At 36.7% G+C, this 18,568-nt stretch overlaps 1 protein-coding gene and 1 long non-coding RNA gene across 7 annotated transcripts in view; one reads left to right on the forward strand and one right to left on the reverse strand.

Annotated features, from left to right (window-relative positions):
- Positions 1-18,568, forward strand: part of LOC126766148 (uncharacterized) — an 897,272-nt gene that overhangs the window by 566,107 nt on the left and 312,597 nt on the right. The window lies entirely within an intron of this gene.
- LOC126766239 (uncharacterized) overlaps positions 1-18,568 on the reverse strand; it is a 107,599-nt gene that overhangs the window by 33,039 nt on the left and 55,992 nt on the right. The window contains exon 1 of one of the 6 annotated variants that reach the window (XR_007668753.1): positions 6,371-6,702. The exons of the other annotated variants lie outside the window; for them this stretch is intronic. This is a non-coding gene — a long non-coding RNA (uncharacterized LOC126766239). Of the gene's footprint in view, positions 1-6,370; positions 6,703-18,568 lie in introns of those variants that run through there. 6 annotated transcript variants of the gene reach the window in all.

Below are 18,568 nucleotides of genomic sequence, written 5' to 3' on the forward strand. Positions count from 1 at the left end.
AATACGCCAAATATTTATGTTTTTATTAATGATTAAAGTTAGAACTCCGCATATTTTTTTCTCCGTTCGTAATTTATTGGACAAGTACAGTATACTGTTCACCTCGTTTTAAAATTACAGGGGCACACGTCGTATTAATCCGAAAGCTGGATATAATATATCCTGTTAAGCCGACATACTGGCCCAGTGATAGCAAAAAATACCAGACTTAGTAGATTTTGCTGTAGTCAAAAATATATGTAGATAGATCGCCTTTGACAGCTGCTACATTTACAAATTTATCATCTGATCATTCTAATGTACTAATAAAGTTATACGAACAGCCCATGATATTTGAGCCAAGAGTTTCTATAAACATCTCATAAAACTAACTGGTTGAAGTATAGAAAATATATCAGCTGCCACATCAATATTAATTGCAAAATAAATACAGGATAAGACATTAGGGAAATTCACAATCTGGTGCAAATGGTCTTGCATATTTGGAATGCAAATTCGCTTTACATTTTGTTAGTGTAACACTATTGATGAAAGTATAAGTATAAAGAAACTTGTAAATGAGAAAAGGCGAGTTAGACGTGAATGGCAGTTAAGTCGCCCCCTTCAACTGTGCTTCAACTGAAATCTGCTGTACGAAAGTTAAAAAAAAAACGCTTAAACGCGAGGAAAAACACAACACTGAAAATTATATCAAGAAACTGTGTCCAAATTCTAGCAAGTGAAACTCCCTTTGGAAAGCCCAAAAGTCTTTTAAGCAACCAGTAGATTCCAACATACCTCTAAGACAGTCGAATGGTAATTGGGCGCATAGTGATGAGGAAAAAGCAATTTGCTTTGCAAATCACCTAGAAAAGGGAATTCAAACCAATTGCTCAAAGAACCACTTTAAGTTGCCTTATTTGCCCAATACTGCTAACGAGTTGCTTGTGTCTATAAGGATTTCTACCTTTGAAGTTACTAGAATCATAAAAGAGCTAAATCCGAAAAAGGCATCAGGACTCGGTAATATTACTCCAAAAATTCTAATTGAGGTACCAAATACTGCTATAACGGTGCTCTCCGTGCTCTTTAAAGTAATTCTTGATTTCGGATACTATCCAACTGGATGGAAAAAGTCGGAGATCATTATGATAAATAAGCCTGAGAAAGACTTAACACAGCCGTCTTCCTACAGAACAATAAGTCTCTTAGCCTGCATTTTTAAAATATTTGAAAAAGTTTTACTATCAAGGATGACTCCCTTCCTAAACGAAAATAATATAATACCAACGCAGCAATTCGGTTTCGTGCTAAACATGGCACTGTAGAGCAAGTAAATAGAATTACCAACGAAATCAGGGAAGCATTCAAGCACAGAGAATACCGCTAAGCTATTTTTCTAGATGGACCTTAGGCGTTCGATAAGGTCTTGCATGAAGACCTTTTATGGAAAATCAAAAACATTTTACCCTACGAATTGCATAAAACTTTGGAATGCTATTTTAAGAAACAGGAAATTTACAGTTAAAGTATCAGACGTCATATCAGAAAAACGTGTAATAAGGGCTGATATACCTCAGGGTAGCGCAGGCCCAAATCTGTACAAAATGTATAGAGTGAACATTCCAACAGCTATTAACGTATTGACATCGAAGGCTGACGTGGCAACAATATATAGCGAGTAAAGTAACTTGCATGAAGTTAAGAGCAGCAAATTTAAATTGTTTTTTAAACAAAATTTCTAAGCTCAGCCTAGACAACAAAGTCCTGTTATACAACGCATTCATAAAACCGATTTGGATGTATGGCATGCAACTGTGGGGTACGACCTGTGCTCCTACTGAAACCTGAGAAACCCGCCAACAAAGGGGAGTCCTATCGCCCGATAACACACCTCTCCTTCTCAACCACAAACCACCCTGTTAAAGCGTTGGACTTGTCGATTCCCACTACGCACCGGAATTGACTCGTATTTTATCCCCTCTAACAGCCTCTACGGCTGTGCAATCTGCACATAGTTCGCGCGCTGCGCCGCCGCTCACCCAATCCAATCAGCAACTCTTGGTTCCTCGCACAGTCAGTTCCCTGTGTCAGACCGTCATACGTCGGAACGTTACATCAGTCAAGCGCAACTCCTGCACTGGCTGGTGTCAGTTCCCGGCGTGTTCCGGCCTGCGCACCACACGTGAGTGGAGTGAGTCGTACGATGCTCCATGCTGCAGGAGTCTGCCCCCGCAACTCACAACAGTGGCGTCGCCAACCAACACCCCAGAGCGGCAACCGCCCCTGCGGGTTCTGCAACTGCAACAACTACCACCCTCACGTCACTCCCTCACACCCAGGATCACCCACGGGTACCCGCGACAAACCCGTGTACTACAATTCAACTGCAACGGACTCCAGAGCAAGATCGAGGAGATAGTTGCACTTATGAATCGGGATAATATAATATATAATCGATGAAGACATCGACCCCAGGGATACTACCCTAGAATGTCATGGTATAGCTATCCGGACAGGCGATGTTGAACTCGAAATATTTAATATATATATCTCCCCAGTTACATGTTGCCCTACAGGATATCACCCGAATATGGGCGCGCTACTTCGTGGTGAAAACCGTTTGGTACTAGGCGACTTTAACGCGCACCACGATCTTTGGCATTCCTGCCTGTCAAATGACCGTAGGGGGATGGAGCTGGCGGAACAGATTGACGATTCGACATTCTGCACAATGAATGACGAAGCCCTCACCAGAGTTATGGGCACCTGTAATAGCTCGCCGATATTACCATTGCTAGCGGTGGTCTGATAAATAGCATAACCTGGCGTCCTATGTTAACTCTCGCATCAGACCATCAGCCCATAATTATCTCGATCGAGAAACCTCCCGATTTCGTTTCTGTGGACAACCGTACCTTCATTAACTTTGATAAAGCTAACTGGGTCGGGTTCACAGAATTTACTGAGAGCACCTTTACCACTCTACACATTCCTACGGACTTATGCGTTAGCGAACGTCGATTCCGCAAGGTGATCGCAGCAGCTACCGGTCGCTTCATCCTGGCTGGAAGAATAGCGGAAATCCACCCCCAATTTCCCAGCCGCTAATGAGCGCGACACCTTATGCCATGCCGATGCACCTGAAGTCCTGCAACCCCTCTACCGGTGTGAGTAAGCTTTCGGCTTCTGTCAAAGCTTTGTCTAACCCGAAGAGACACGACGACCGAGTTGAGGTTCAATTCAATGGTCATGCCTCTTCGGACCCGAAGAAGTGCGCGAGCTATTTTAGCCGGCAGTTCACACTACACCCTTCGGTAGACAAAGTTAAACGATGTGTTAACCGACGGCTGCGCAAAATACCAAACGAAGGCGCGCCACTTACTTTTACCGATGAGGAGGTTCAGGGTGTCATCAACAAGGCGAAATCCTCAAATCCATTGGCCCTGATGGAATCAACATGCTAATGCTAAAGCATATAGGCTCGACGGGAGTAAAATATCTCACCAAGGTCCTCAATCTGTCGCTGACCACTCTTCAAATACCCGATGTGTGGAAAGTCGGAAGAGTGGTCCCACTACTGAAACCTGGGAAACCCGCCAACAAAGGGGAATCTTATCGACCGATAACTCTCCTCTCCCCAATAGTAAAGACACTTGAGGCCTTGCTACTCCCGACTTTCACTCACCACCTGAGCCTAGCCAGCTACAAAAAAGTGCACAGCACCACCACAGCACTTAGCGTCTTAAACGCTTAAATAGTTCGTGGCCTCAACCAGAAACCACCCTGCGAGAGAACGGTCCTTGTAGCGTTGGACTTGTCAAAAGCTTTCGACACAGTCAACCACACAACGCTATCGCAGGACATTGAGAAAACCAGGGTTCCTCCAGGGTTAAAGAGGTGGACCATGAACTACCTGACCCGTCGTCAATCATCCGTACTATTTCGAGGTGAAACATCTAAAGTGAGAAGAATTAAACAGGGGGTTGTCAAAAGCTTTTGACACAGTCAATCACACAAAGCTTCTGCAAGACATCGAACAAACTACGCTCCTAGAACCTAACACTTTCCCCCACCAAATCCACAGCGACCATATTCAAGAAATGGACGAAGGAGTATACACTTGAACTTAATATTGCAGTCGAAGCGGTGTCAAGATTACGACTGTCAATACCTCTAAGATTTTAGGTGTAACATTTGATAGTGTATGCTCCTTCACTCCTCACACGACCGAGATTATCGCCAAGGTACAGAGTCGCAACAAAATCCTCAAGTCGTTAGCCAGCAGCACATGGGGAAAAGACCAAGAAATGTTGTTGGCAACTTACAAGGCAATCGGCTGGCCGGTCCTCACCTACGCCGCACCAATATGGTCGCCTTGATGCAGTGGTACGCAGATGAAGAAACGTCAGACTTGCCAGAACCCTGCATTCCGGACCACGACAGCATGCCTCTTGGTTTCCCGATAGAACATCTACATAGTGAGACCCTTATGCTCCCAGTTAAGGTGCATAACGAGCTCCTCTCCAAGCAGTTCCTGCTACGATGTTTTCGCAGAAATCACTCCTGCAGCCACCTGCTTGGAGCGGAATGGCCTCCTATGAACATCACGAGGTCATTCCTCAAATACGTCGACGACATCGAACAGTACGCCGACCGGATTTCGGACGCAACTAACTTCCGTCAGGTACTAACCGCCATTCACAGTGGAGGTATCAACAACTTCACCGACTCCCTTCCAGTGAATGGCGTTCTTGGAGTCAAATCACCAGCCATTGCAGACGAAGAACTCGAGTTGCCGCGAGTAACCCGCGCAGCTTCGTTCTGGATATTGTAGCAGGTTAAACACCTACTAGTCCAGAATAGACGCCGACATATCCAACATATGTCCTGCGTGCTATGAGTCTCCGCATGACACTGGCCACCTCTTTGCATGCCACGCCAACCCCACTCATCTGATATCCTTTTCCCTTTAGTCCGACCCGATGGAATTAGTTATTTTTGCACTATTTAAAACAAAACAAATGTGTAAAAACGAATAAGTGAAGTGTTAGTGGATATAAAAACTAAAAATATTAGTGTAAAATTCAATATAAATAGGAGAAGTGTAAGTCTATAAAGAGTGCATAATATGAAAGAAGGAATTACTATAAATCGAGAAACTGCTAAATAAAATTTGCGAAATTTTCACCTTTAAACGCATATATCTCGAAAACTATAAGTTTGCGGCGGCTATAGTTATAAATATTCAGGCTGGGATTTAGAATAGCATCCCCGGATTTCGGAAATAAAATAGGTATCACTGGAAAGGTGACGTTCTCCAGATCACGAAAATATATATATATAGTTGCCGCTGACTTATAGTTTTAAAGATATTTGCATTTAAAGTTGAAAAATTTACAACTTTTACATTGATAATTTGTATATTGTGAGTAACTTTTTCACTTATATTTTGCACTTTTCACGTACTAGCACTTCACTCTATCGTTTCTGCATATTAATTTTTTTAAAAAGCGCGCCGCGCTTCAAAAAAACTAACCATGGCAACCCTTTTCTTATTGTGCAAATGCAGAGAATTGTAACTAAAATAAAAATAATTAAAATAAAGCTTTATTTACAACAAATATTTAAAAAATTAATATGCAGAAACAATAGTGAAGTGCTAGTACGTGAAAAGTGCATAATATAAGTGAAAAAGTTACTCACAATATACAAATTATCAATGTAAAAGTTGTCAATTTTTCAACTTTAAATGCAAATATCTTTAAAACTATAAGTCAGCGGCAACTATATATATATATATATTTTCGTGATCTGGAGAACGTCACCTTTCCACTGATACCCATTTTATCGCCGAAATCCGGGGATGCTATTCTAAATCCCAGCCTTCGGACCAACACCTAGGCTCAGTTTTTTTTGCATTGAACTCCTTTTAGCCCGATCCAACACCGTGATTTATCAAGATAATGCGAATTCTGAAAGATTTTACATTACTCATCACACGATAATGAATTTGGTTATAACGTCATATTTCTTTTATTTTATATTTATTCCATTACAAAATATGGTAACACTAATTTTTTGGTTGTTTACAACCACTTTCTTATTTTATGAATAAATGGATTTTTACTAAAGTTTGATATGGAATTAAAGTTATTTTTGCACTACTTAATATAAAATAAATGATTAGAAATGAATTAGTGTAGTGTTAGTGGATATAAAAGTATAAACTATAAGTGTAATATGCATTAAAAATCGGAGAAACACACATTTTAAATAGTTGATTTTTTAACTTTAAATGCAAATATCTCAAAAACCATAAGCCAGCGACAACTATATGTATATATATTATGTATTCTTAATCTGGAGGACCTCCTCTATCCGTACATACCCATTTTAACCCCGAAATCCGGGGATGCTATACTAAATTGCAGCCCTTCGTTTTTCCAACGGTACCTTTAAATCGCGGCGCCAAAGAAATCGGAACTGTGCCGAAGAAATGTATGATGAACTTCCACCCTGGTATAAACAACTGCTTTCGATGGTAGTTCACTTTAAACGATTGAACATCAATAAACATTTACCATATGTCAACCGATATCAATAGCATTTGCAGATTTAAATCTACATCGGCTGTAGCAAGTACTAAATAACTGTGCCGTAATGAAAGTTTCAATTACAGTTTGAATTATATATCGCCTATAAAACACGAATATAAAACCTTGCTTGCAACACCTGTTATAAGCCTGTCGTTACACGAGCAATAAAATGCGAGGAACAAGCCTGGCTACAGGAATAAAGCGTTGTTAAACTTTTTCCAGTGTGAGAGCGCCTTAAAATAAGCGATTTACAGCCCTATTCTCATGCCCTCACAAAAGTCACCAACCTCACTACAGCGATGTTTCTCCCTATAGTGAGGTTTACCTTATTCTGGCGAAAATTCAAAAGCTCAAATGCTCACTATTCTCACAAATATCTGTGACGTGTGAAAGCAGCCATCATAATACAAAACATCTGTGTTTGTTTTGTTTTAAATAAGTATTTAACATTTTTTAAAAAATTGAGAATTGAGTGTTATAATTAGCATGGAGGAACTATTATTTGTATTTGCGGCAATTGTTGTGGAGGAGGAATCGGGCGGTAGGAGGAAAGTGTTAATGGGCTTGCGAGACAAAAGCGATCCCTTTACTATGCAAGACATTGCATTTATTAACACATTTCGATTCCCAAAATCGCTGTGTAAATTGCTGATAAGTGAATTGGTGCCGCATGATGTGCAGAAGTCAAATATTCCTTTTGATCTGCGTTTCCTGATGAGTTTATATTTTTACGGGCATGGCTCTTATGAGCCAATCCTCAGTGTCAAGAGCTCTGCACTTTATTTCAAAACTGATTGTGGATGTTTAGGGAAGTGAAATTTATTTCTCTACAAGCGCGCAGGATGTGTCAGATGCAAAGAAGGGGTAAGATAAATAAATAAAAATAAATATAAATAAATAAATAAATTTTTTCTTAAAGATTTTACACGAAATTTGGGATCAATAATTAATAATAAATAATTCATTTTATTTTATTTAATTTTTTTTTATTTTTTTACATTTTTATTTAATTTTTTTACATTTTTATTTCATTTTTTACATTTTTATTATTATTTATCCAATTTTTGGGACAACTTAGCCATAACCTCTGACAGCGAGGTTAGTGCCTGTGTCATTTGAGTCAGCACCCCTGTCATCTGCACATTTTGCTCTACAATTTTCCTTTGTAGAGCAATGGCCTCCTCCTCTCGCTTTTCTCTGTCCTCAATTTTTTTTAGCACTGTTCCAAGCATCTTCGCTGCAGTCAATTTTTCGGGAGGGATATAAGAAGGCGATGGCATAGGAGAAGATAATATGGGAGGAGATAAGGAAGAAGATGGAGGTGATGGTGAAGAAGAAAAATGAGGTGATGGCGAGGAAGAAAAATTTATTGATAAAGCAGGAAAAGCTGGAGCAGGCGATGTGACTGCTAGTGAAGATGCTGAAACAGGCGATGCGACTGTTGGTGTTGGCGCTGGAGCAGACGATGCGACTGGTAGTGAGGGTGCTGGAGCAGGCGATGCTGGTGTCGGCGAGGAAGATGGAGCTTGTGTATTTATTTGTTTTACATGTAAAAGTTTTCAATTTTTCAACTTTAAATGCAAATATTTAATTTAAAATTATAAGCCAGCGGCAACTATATACATATATATATTTTCGTGATCTGGAGAACGTCACCTTTTCAGTGATACCCATTTTATTCCCGAAATCCGGGGATGCTATTCTAAATCCCAGCCTTTAAATCTTTTTAAAGAATGTTATAACAACTGACTTTTGTCCTTTCAATACCCAATAATAGGATTTAAGCTTGTTAGCTCTCAATCATTAAATGTTTTTAATCATTTTCCATTGAAAATAAAACTATGATGCTCAAAATTACAAAACGTTTCATCAAATACCTTTAAATTTCACAAATTTATTTAATTTTTATTGTTTTACACTTTTTATGGTGGTCTTGAACGATGTCCCCTTAAAGTAAATGGTATACTAACTAGTAATAAAGGGGTGTCCAACTTATTCCAGTGTGAAGTTCTGAACACATAGAGCGCGACAGACTGCAAGCTATATCTGTCAAATATTAAAATACACAAGTTCTTAGGGACACAGTTATTGAGGCAGCTGCACAACTACATAACTATGTCCATTCAGCACTTGAGAGCTCTTCAAAATTAGCGTTTTTTATAACATTTTTCATTATGGCCAAATTTTTATATAGTGGTTAATTAATATAACATATAGAGAAACTATTTTAATCTTTTTATGGTATGTTAAAACAACTGACTAGCTCTCACTCAATAAATGTTTTTAATAATTTTCCACTGAAAATAATACTATGATGCTTGACATTACAAAATGTTTCATCAAATGCATTTAAATTTCATAAATTCATTTAATTTTTATTGTTTTACATTTTTTATAAGTGGTCTTGTACAATGCAACAAATCCCTCCGTTTACATATTTTTTTGGTAAGATTTCAAACTGGCCATCGCTCATTTCCAATTGCTAAACGTCAAAACCTCCTGAACTCGATGAGGAGGTTTTGACGTTTAGTAATTGCTCTCTCACTTCCAGTGACTGAGAGGTTGGGCATCTCCTTATCTCTGTACTAACTGTCAAATCTATTTCCATTGCCGTTGCCAAGTCTGTATGTGGGCATTTGCGACGCCGTTTTGCAATTGATTATCAGATATAAAGAGATGCCCAACTCATCTCTCATTCAAATTGATCAGAATCTCTTTTCTTACTCTCTCGCTTGTCAGCTGTCAGCGTACTCTGATCTTTTATCTGAACTGGCAACCATACACAATCAGAGTCCCGTCAGTCATCAGTTAAGTGGTGAACACATAGAGCGCGACAGACTGCAAACTACATCTGTCAAATAATAAAATACACACGTTCTTATGGACACTGTTATTTTGACAGCTGCACGACTACACGACTGCAGGCCGACAGTTGCCGTTCTCGCTAACTTCTATATCCTCCTTTATTTGCCAACGACAGTAGAGTTGACAGTAGAATGGAAGATAGAGGAGGTAGAGTGGTGATGCCACTAATATGTAAAATTATTCACAGCTCTAACAAACTTGAAGTTATTTCACAAATAAAAGAATAGAATGGCTATATTATAGCTCTATTATATCATTTGTAATAACAATTGATAATTTAAGCAAAAATATTTACCTATTTACTTATTTTTTGCATAAAAAATTTCACTTTGAACAAAATATTAAAATTTCATAGAAGTGAAAGGAATTAGTATGGCCACAACGAAATTGTGTACATGCAAAATGGACAATCGAGTTGTTTTGTGTACATGTCGGCCATTGTGTTCTTGTTGCTTCTCAAAACGTACATGTAGTAAGATGCACAACGACGTTTTCAGTTCACTGTCGTGCTGCTGCAGTCTGTCGCGCTCTATGTGTTCCTCACTTTAGAGAAAAAGGCGGGGTGCCAGAAGATTAGCGCTAAAACGAACTGCGAAAATTAGTGCATTGTTGAAATTCGGTAGAAGATGTCGGTAGTTTGTAAAATTATTTGTATATGTGGGTGATATAGGCTTACTGGGGAACTCAAACGAAAAGGAACAGGTCTCATTATGTCATTATTTAGAGATGCATATAAACATGAATAAAAACAAACCTGTCGATAACGATTATTCAATTTTCTATAGCATAGTCAATAACCATAATTGCGAATAAATACAGTTTAAAAAAGTAAAAAAAAATCCGCTTTTAAAGCACATTAAACTAAGGTGTAAAAATAGTTCTTAGCATAAGCTAATAATAATAATGAACCAAAAATTCGTGTATTATTGTGAAAATAGTTTGGGATGCTCGATATACATATGAAAAATATGTCACAAAGCACGCCACGCCTTTCTTAATACGAATTTTTGGTTCATTATTCTTGTTAGTTTATGCTAAGAATAATTTTTCAGTTTGTAGTTTGATGTGAAAAACCCCTCATTAATTAAAATATTAACTATGATATGTTGTAATGTTAAAGTAATTCGATAATTCGGCAGTATTTCATCTTTTCTCTGAACCTACATAATTGTTATATTAGTTGCGACCAAGTTCTATTGACGATTTTATGAATTTTTCCTTCTTAATCGAATCATTTCTTCTAAGGATTCACTGCTAAATGAGGGTTTTCCTGTTATCTTCGAGCAGTTGGATCTACAATGACTTAGTGCTACATAAGCTTGTCCAGCAGCAAAAACGTCGAGAGCCCAGATAAATTTTTGCATGATCAACTCTACAACCTTGCATTTATTGAACCTTTAAAGTGTCAGATATTTATACTAAAACAATCGTTTGGTCTTTTCAGTTGGCGCAAACGAGAGTCGATCATGTAAAGCATCTCACAAAGTAGAAATTTCACCTATAAATAGAAACTCAACGATTCTCTCAATTCAAAAAGGTCTTTTGAATTATTTAGTTTCCATGCCACTTCTTACAGGTAATTTTGAGCGCCTCAAAATTAGCGTTTTTTATAACATTTTACATTATGGCCAGATTGAACAAAATTACAATTTTTGGGCATTTATCAACCCAATACCCAAATTTAGTACGAATAAAAATTACTAAATAGTGGTTATTTATTATATGGAGAAACTATTTACATCTTTTTAAAGAATATTATAACAACTGACTTTTGTCCTTTCAATACCCAATAATAGCATTTAAGCTTGTTAGCTCTCAATCATTAAATGTTTTTAATCATTTTCCATTGAAAATAAAACTATGATGCTTCAAATTACCAAACGTTTCATCAAATACCTTTTAATTTCACAAATTTATTTAATTCTCATTGTTTTACATTTTTTATAAGTGGTCTTGAACGATGCAACAAATCCCTCCGTTTACATATTTTTTTGGTAAGAGTTCAATCCGGCCATCGCTCGTTTCCAATTGCTAAACGCCAAAACCTCCTGAACTCGATCAACTGTCAAAGTTTAGGTGGTTTTGACGTTTAGCAATTGTTCTCTCATTTCCAGTGAGAGAGGAGTTAAACATCTCTTTATCTCTGATTGTAAGTTTCAGTACAAGCAAACAAGCAAGCAGAGATAAAAAGATCCCCAACCCTAATGTCACTGGAAATGTGAGAACCGCTTACCTTCCGAACTTTGACAGTTGACAGGATTGGGTAGGTTTTGACGTTTTGCAATTGGAATGACTGGAACGGCCAGATTGAAATTATACCAAAAATATATGTGAGCGGAGGAGTTGCCGCCGTTCAAGATCGCTAATAAAAATTAAAAAAAGTTAAAATCAAAGAAAATGCGAAATTTAAATATATTTCATGAAACTTTTTGCTATTTGATGCATAGAATAATTAATTTTCAATTACAAATGATTAAAAATATTTATTAATTGAGAACTAAGAGGCTTAATTCACCTTATTAAGTAGTGAAATATCAAAAGTCAGTTGTTTTATTATATCATAAAATCATAAAAAAGGTTTTAAGTAGTTTCGCCATATATTAAAAGTCCAGTATACTATATAATAATTTGCAATCGTAATAAATGTTGGGTGTTTTAATTTAAATGCCCAAAAATTCTTATTTTGTTCGATGTGGCCACAATTGAAAATTTTAGAAAAAACGCTTATTTTAAGGCGCTCTCACACTGGAATAAGTTGGGCATCCCATTGTCCCTGCAAGCAATCATACAAGCAGAGATATACATAGAGATTGTCATTGCCGTTAATTAATTAAATAAATTATTTTAAAGTCACGATTTATCATTGAATATTTATGATAGTTATAAAAAATCGAACTTTTAAATATTCATCAAATATGCACTTTTTGTACTAATATTATTATACATAATATATGATTATATTTAACATTTTGTATTTTCTTTTTTTTTCTTTTAATAGGCGTAAATGTTGGCTCAAACGTTTAGGTGTCTTTAAAAATCTGAATGAAAAAACACCTAAACATATTTTTGCGTGTCAGCGGCATTTTTCTGATGAAATGCGTAACGCAAAAAAATTGCGTCCGAGAGCCATTCCGGACATCAATTTAATTATTGAGTCAATATTTAACGCCCCAAATTCTTGTTTTGAAAATACGATTGAAATGGGCGTAGAAGATTTTGTTCCCCAAATGGAAGGGTCTGCCTCAAATGAAAACGGTGCATCGAGGCAGTTGCTTCCGCTTTTAGAAAGGGAAGAATATTTTAGAGCCTTTGCCACTTCTTGAGGAGGAACTACCAAATAGTAGTGAAAAAGCCGCGCAAACAGGTAGGGGTCTGACAGCAGGGACAGATAGATAAAAAATTGAGGGATGAGAATAGGATTTAAAAAATTAAATTGGATGAAAAAGAACAGGAGAATAGGAGTTTAAAAGCCCAGTTGGTCAAAATGGCAACTGAATTAGAAAGATGTTGGGAAATGTTAAGAAGTAGTTCATTAGGAAAAGTCAGATCCTCTTGAAATAGTTTGTAGCATAGTTCCCCCTCAGTTAGGTGCTTGTATTAGGAGTAGTTTTTTAAATAGTAGTCGCCAAAATCACGTTCGGCGATATGATAGTTTTTTTTTTTAATTTTGGCTTTGGGTGTATTTTTTTGTCGCCAATTGCTTACCGCTACCTAAAGCACCAACTTAGTTTTCCTTCGGAAAATACGTTATATAATTTTGTCGCAGATTGGCCTCGTTTCCCAGGTTGCACCCAAAGCAGCATAAAGTCTTAAATTAGGAGTAAGTCTTTCGAACAAAAGTTCATATCAGTTTCTTGTGATGAAATGTCACTGAAATATCATTTGCTGTATGATAGGAAATTTGATAGGGTGATAGGTCTTGAAGATTATGGCGATGAAAATCGCACATCTAGAATAGCCACAACTGCAATGACCATAATGGTGCAAGGTATAGGTGGGGAACCTTGGTCCCACCCGTTAGCTTATGTTTTTGTTAGAGGCTCATGTAAAGGGGATGTCCTCAAGAAATATATTCTTGAAGCCATTACCCAACTTCAAAATATAGGGCTAGTTCCTTCCCATTTTTTTTTGTGCCCAGGGTACCAATTTTCAAAATTTAGCTAATTTGTTAGGTGTTTCAATGTCACTGCCTTTTTCCAAAGTTAATGGTAAGGAAACATGTTTTATTACGATAGCCCCCACTTATTAAAATGTAGTCGGTACTGTTTACAAAATTTGAAAAATAAAGTTGATTTTAAAAATAGTCGCGTATGTTGGTCAGATATATGTAGTCCATTTTTATAAACAAGACACTAAGTCGAGATATCGGTGTGCGCATAAATTAACCGACGTTCAAATTTACCCCAATACCTTTCAAAAAATTAAGGCTAAATTCGCGTCTCAAGTGTTAAGTAATACGGTCGCTTCAGATATGCTTTCTCTTTACAGCTCGGGAGCCTAATACCATGTTCAGACCGAAAATTTAAAAGATTAGATTACATTTAAGCATTTCATAGCCCAACAGTGTTCTCACTGCCGTTAGAAAGATCAAAAAACAGCTGTTATTGTCATTCAAGAATTCACATCGCTTAATATTTATCAAAGGGAAACATTGTCATATAGTATTTTCAAAGCCGTCTTTTTTTAATATTTTCCATATAATAGAAATAATGGATGCATTTTTTCATTTGTTAAGTCGATTTTCAGGTGAAATTAGATTCATTGCTTTAAAAAAAATTTGTTTGTTTACATTTTTCCCCCTTTGTAGTGTTTAAATCAGCTGTGATAATGTAACAGATTTCCAGTGCTGACAAGTAGAGTGCGCAAAATCAGAGTCGCACAGAGAGATTTAGCGTGGATCAGTTTGAAATCATTTCAATAAAGTGATTTGGAACTGTCATTTTTCTATGGCGAAATCTTGATAAATTTTTAAGATTAGTGGGATAATCCATTCAACAGCCGAAATCGTGTGATTAAGTGTCGGTCTGAACATGGTATTAAACTCAAATAGTATGAGCTTTATTAATACCGCGGATTTCGTTTCTTTTTTCAATAAATTATTCGATATCTTTAATAGCAGTTTTACTGAGGCCATTGTACCCACTAAAAAAGTGTTTATAAGTTCCCCAGAGCAAAACCAGTTTTTAGATGAGGCAGAAAAAGTTTTAAAAACAATTCGGGTCGTAGACACAACACATAATTTCAATTTTACCAAGGGGTGGTTAATTAATATTAATAGTTTTAGACGATTGTGGCGATTGCTGTCACACTCAGGATTTCCTTACCTAAAGACAAGACGACTATGTCAGGACAGGGAGGTGCTGGAGTTACACCTTTCATGTTCTCCAGTTTATTTAGAAAATCGTGTGGCTTACGTTACGTAAATATCGTAACAAAAGGTAACTGTGAGCTGCCTTTAGAACCCGAATCCACAGTTATTTCATAAGATAGCCAAAATGTTCTTCAAAATGTGTGCAATGATTCCGTTTTAAGTGACCTTTCTTGGCAGGATTTCCAGGGTTTACCACGGCCCGAACACTCCATTGTTAGATCCATTACTTTAGATAGTAGTTTAGAAATTAATTTTTAAAAGGAAAATGCTTTTAATTATTTTTCGGCTACCTTTATTTGAAAGTTTTAAAATGCACTCGTGCCTCCTGCCATTACCTTATTTAGAAGATGAAATTCTTTCAGATGAATTCATTTTCATATACCAAAACCAAATAAATGCAACATAGGGAAGCCGCCTGAAAAATTTGTTGCATTTATTAATAATTTAGAAGTAAAGTTAGGTGAGGAATTTGATCATAAAATAGGTGTAGGAGCAATTATTTTTCCTAAATTTTACTAAAAGATATTAAGCCCTTCTTGTGTTGTGAAGGCTGTGACCCAAAAATAGTTATTGCTCTATTTATTAGAATTAGAATTTATTTTGCAACAAAATTTTTAAATAAAGATTTATCTCTACCCAATTTTAAGAATACAATTTTGGGTGTTTCAAATTTCTAGTTTTTTATCTTCCTTTTTTAGTGGTTACAATGAGCTAAATATTTAATATTAAAAAAGGATTTTTAAGCAGATTCGCATTAAGAGGCTCTAAAGTTAGAACGATTTTAGAAAGTTTTTAATTACAAATTATAATTTGGGTCTTAAATATTGGCATTTGTATATGTAATACGTTTATTTTTATAGTTTTAAGTATTATATAGTCGAGCCTTAACTTTTCGAATCATCTCAGGTGATGTTGCTGTTTTCTTATGACCACCTCCATGGCGTTTTGCGATGCTGCCAGTATCATTGTAACGATTTATAGTGCGATACACAAACATTTTGTTCACTTCGAGATGATTTAGCTGACGAACAATTGCTGCTTGTGATTTTCCAGCCAAATATAAAGCAATCACACTATTACGTTTAAATTCCATCACGTATAACTTTTTTTTCACACGACACAGACTAAAATGTTTTTGTACGCTTGTAAACAATGGAATGGTTTGTTATTGGTGTAAATTTAAGCGCGCTGTCATTAATAGTGTGGTAGTTATAGCAGTTTGAATTTGGTAACACTTCGAGTGGGTAACCCTGTATAATATGCGAACTGCGTGTTTTATTTAAAATGCCCAAAAAACAGTTTTTTTCTGATCTGGCTACAATGGAAAATGTCATAAAAAACGCTAATTTTGAGTACTAATAAAAATAACAGTGCAATTCTGTACTATGATCCAGTCTCAAGTTTCTAAATTTGAGATTTTCAGTTAGAGACAATTTTTGAGACTTGAGACGATTTTGCTATTCTGTAAGTGACAGTCACAAAATCTATTACATCTCATTATTCAGAGATGTTTTTACACTTGAATGAAAATAAATATGTCGATAACATATTTTACATTTTCCATAGCATATCCAAAAACATAATTATTAATAAAAATAAAAATATGTGTTGACTTTGTTTCATAATATTTACAAAATTTATGTAAAATTGATTTATTTATAACCTTTCCGTGTTTGAGTTGCTTACAAAATATAAAAAAAAACGACAATAAATTAATATCTATGATGATCTCTATTCAGTAAATTCGAAATGGCAGACAAGAGTTCTTTTTAGTTTTGTGACCTGTTAACTATCAGGTCTCAAATTTGAGCCAATATTTTGAGACTAACGCTAGAGACTGTTTAGTGAATAGTAACTAGTCACAAATTGAGACTTTACCTCAAAATGCCTCAAATAAAGACTGGGTACAGAATCCCGTTATAAGTATATACTATATTTCGAATTTGTTTCAGAATAGTTGCGATATTTATGTGAAATTGATTTATTTTTAACTTTTTCGTGTATGAGTTGCTTACAAAATAAAAAAAAGGACAATCGATTAATATCTATCATGATATCTATAAGTGAAGTGTCAGTATATTTCAAATGGCAATCAAGTTTTCTTTTTAGTTGTCTCGAATAGTGACTAGAGACTGCTTACTGAATTGCGCTAGACAGTTATAGGACTGTTTTTTTTTTTCGCCACGACTGTACTGCGGAGTTGTCTCCGAGCACCTGGATAGTCAGGACAAACATTTTGCGTGAAGTACAAAAAGTGCGTGAAAATGCAGCGTTCGTTAGAACAGAGGTAAAGTCTGTGTGAAGCTCACTAAATCTGCAACAGAGACGTTTGATATGATCGAGTAGGCTTACCCAAATTTAGCTTTAACTAGAAATGGTGTGTTACGGTGGCACTAGGCCTTTTTGGAGGGCCGGGAAGAGGTCGCTGATGAAGACCGATAGAAAGAGCAAATCCAAAGTGAAAACCATGCCCAATTTCTTTTTTGACATCAAAGGCATCATCCACCATGAATTTTCTCCTCCTAGACAAACTGCCAACGCCAACGTTTACGTGGAAGTCCTCAAGAGACTCAAACGAAGGGTCAATCTGGTCCGACAAGACATCGTAGCCGATTGGAAGTTTCACCACGACACCCGGCTCACACCGCCTTTCTTGTAAACAGCTATCTAACCAAGGCCGGCACCCCAAGGCTTCCGTAGCCACCCTATAGCCTAGATGTGGCTCAGATTTTTTTATGTTTCCTTGCCTAAAAAGGCCGATCTAGCACCTCGGCTCTCAAGGCTATTCCGGAGTATGCCTTCCGTGACGCCTTTAATGCTTGGAAATCGTGATTGCAGCACTGCATCGACGCAGAAGGAGTCTGTTTTGAAAATTTTTAAAGAATGGTAACAATTGGTTCAATAAATATTTTCAAATCGACTCAGTCCAATTACTTTCCGGACAAACCCTGTATGTCTCAAAACGCAACATATTAACATTAATAATACCGGCTGTTGCAGTGATCTGTCTTACTTATTTCATTGTGAAAGCGACTCAAAATACGCGTTCTTTATAACATTTTCATTGTAACCAGATCACACAAACTACATATTTTTGTTTTTAGTCACAAAATAGTATATCAATTTTTTTCCTTAATAGCAGGGGTAAAAGATGTCCAACATATTCAATCGATCTCATGACTACTCACATTGACATAGATAACTTGATACGAATCTCTTTGGTTCGAGAGAGAGCTGTCAAAACTTGAATTTTTTATAACATTTGCCAATGATGCCACTGCTGAAAAATATTAGAACGGGCATTTTATAAATCACTTTTGGGTATTTCGTAGTTTCCACACAACCACTGAGGTATGCAAATATCGCGTTAACCATATTATTTTTGGGTGCTCGGTTCCCCAGTAAGCCTATATCACCCATATACATAAATAAATAATTTTACAAACAACCGACATCTAATTCTACAGAATTTCAGCAACGCACTAATTTTGGCAGTTCGTTTTAGCGCTATTCTTCTGGCATCCCGCCTTTTTCACAAACTGCTGACTGACGGAGCCCCGCGAGAGAGTAAGAAAGGAGATTCTGTTTTATTCATCAATGACATTCAGTTTTAATTCTGCAGCAGTGTTTGGCATTTCTTAGCACAATTGTGCTAGCTCCCTTCACGCGTACACTTATTCGTTATCGTACATGTGCTGAAAATATAGAGAGTGACACGACATGATTCCATGACAGTGAACTGTAAATGGCGTCG

The sequence above is a fragment of the Bactrocera neohumeralis genome, unplaced genomic scaffold, assembly GCF_024586455.1.
Source record: "Bactrocera neohumeralis isolate Rockhampton unplaced genomic scaffold, APGP_CSIRO_Bneo_wtdbg2-racon-allhic-juicebox.fasta_v2 cluster11, whole genome shotgun sequence".
Classification (NCBI taxonomy): domain Eukaryota; kingdom Metazoa; phylum Arthropoda; class Insecta; order Diptera; family Tephritidae; genus Bactrocera; species Bactrocera neohumeralis.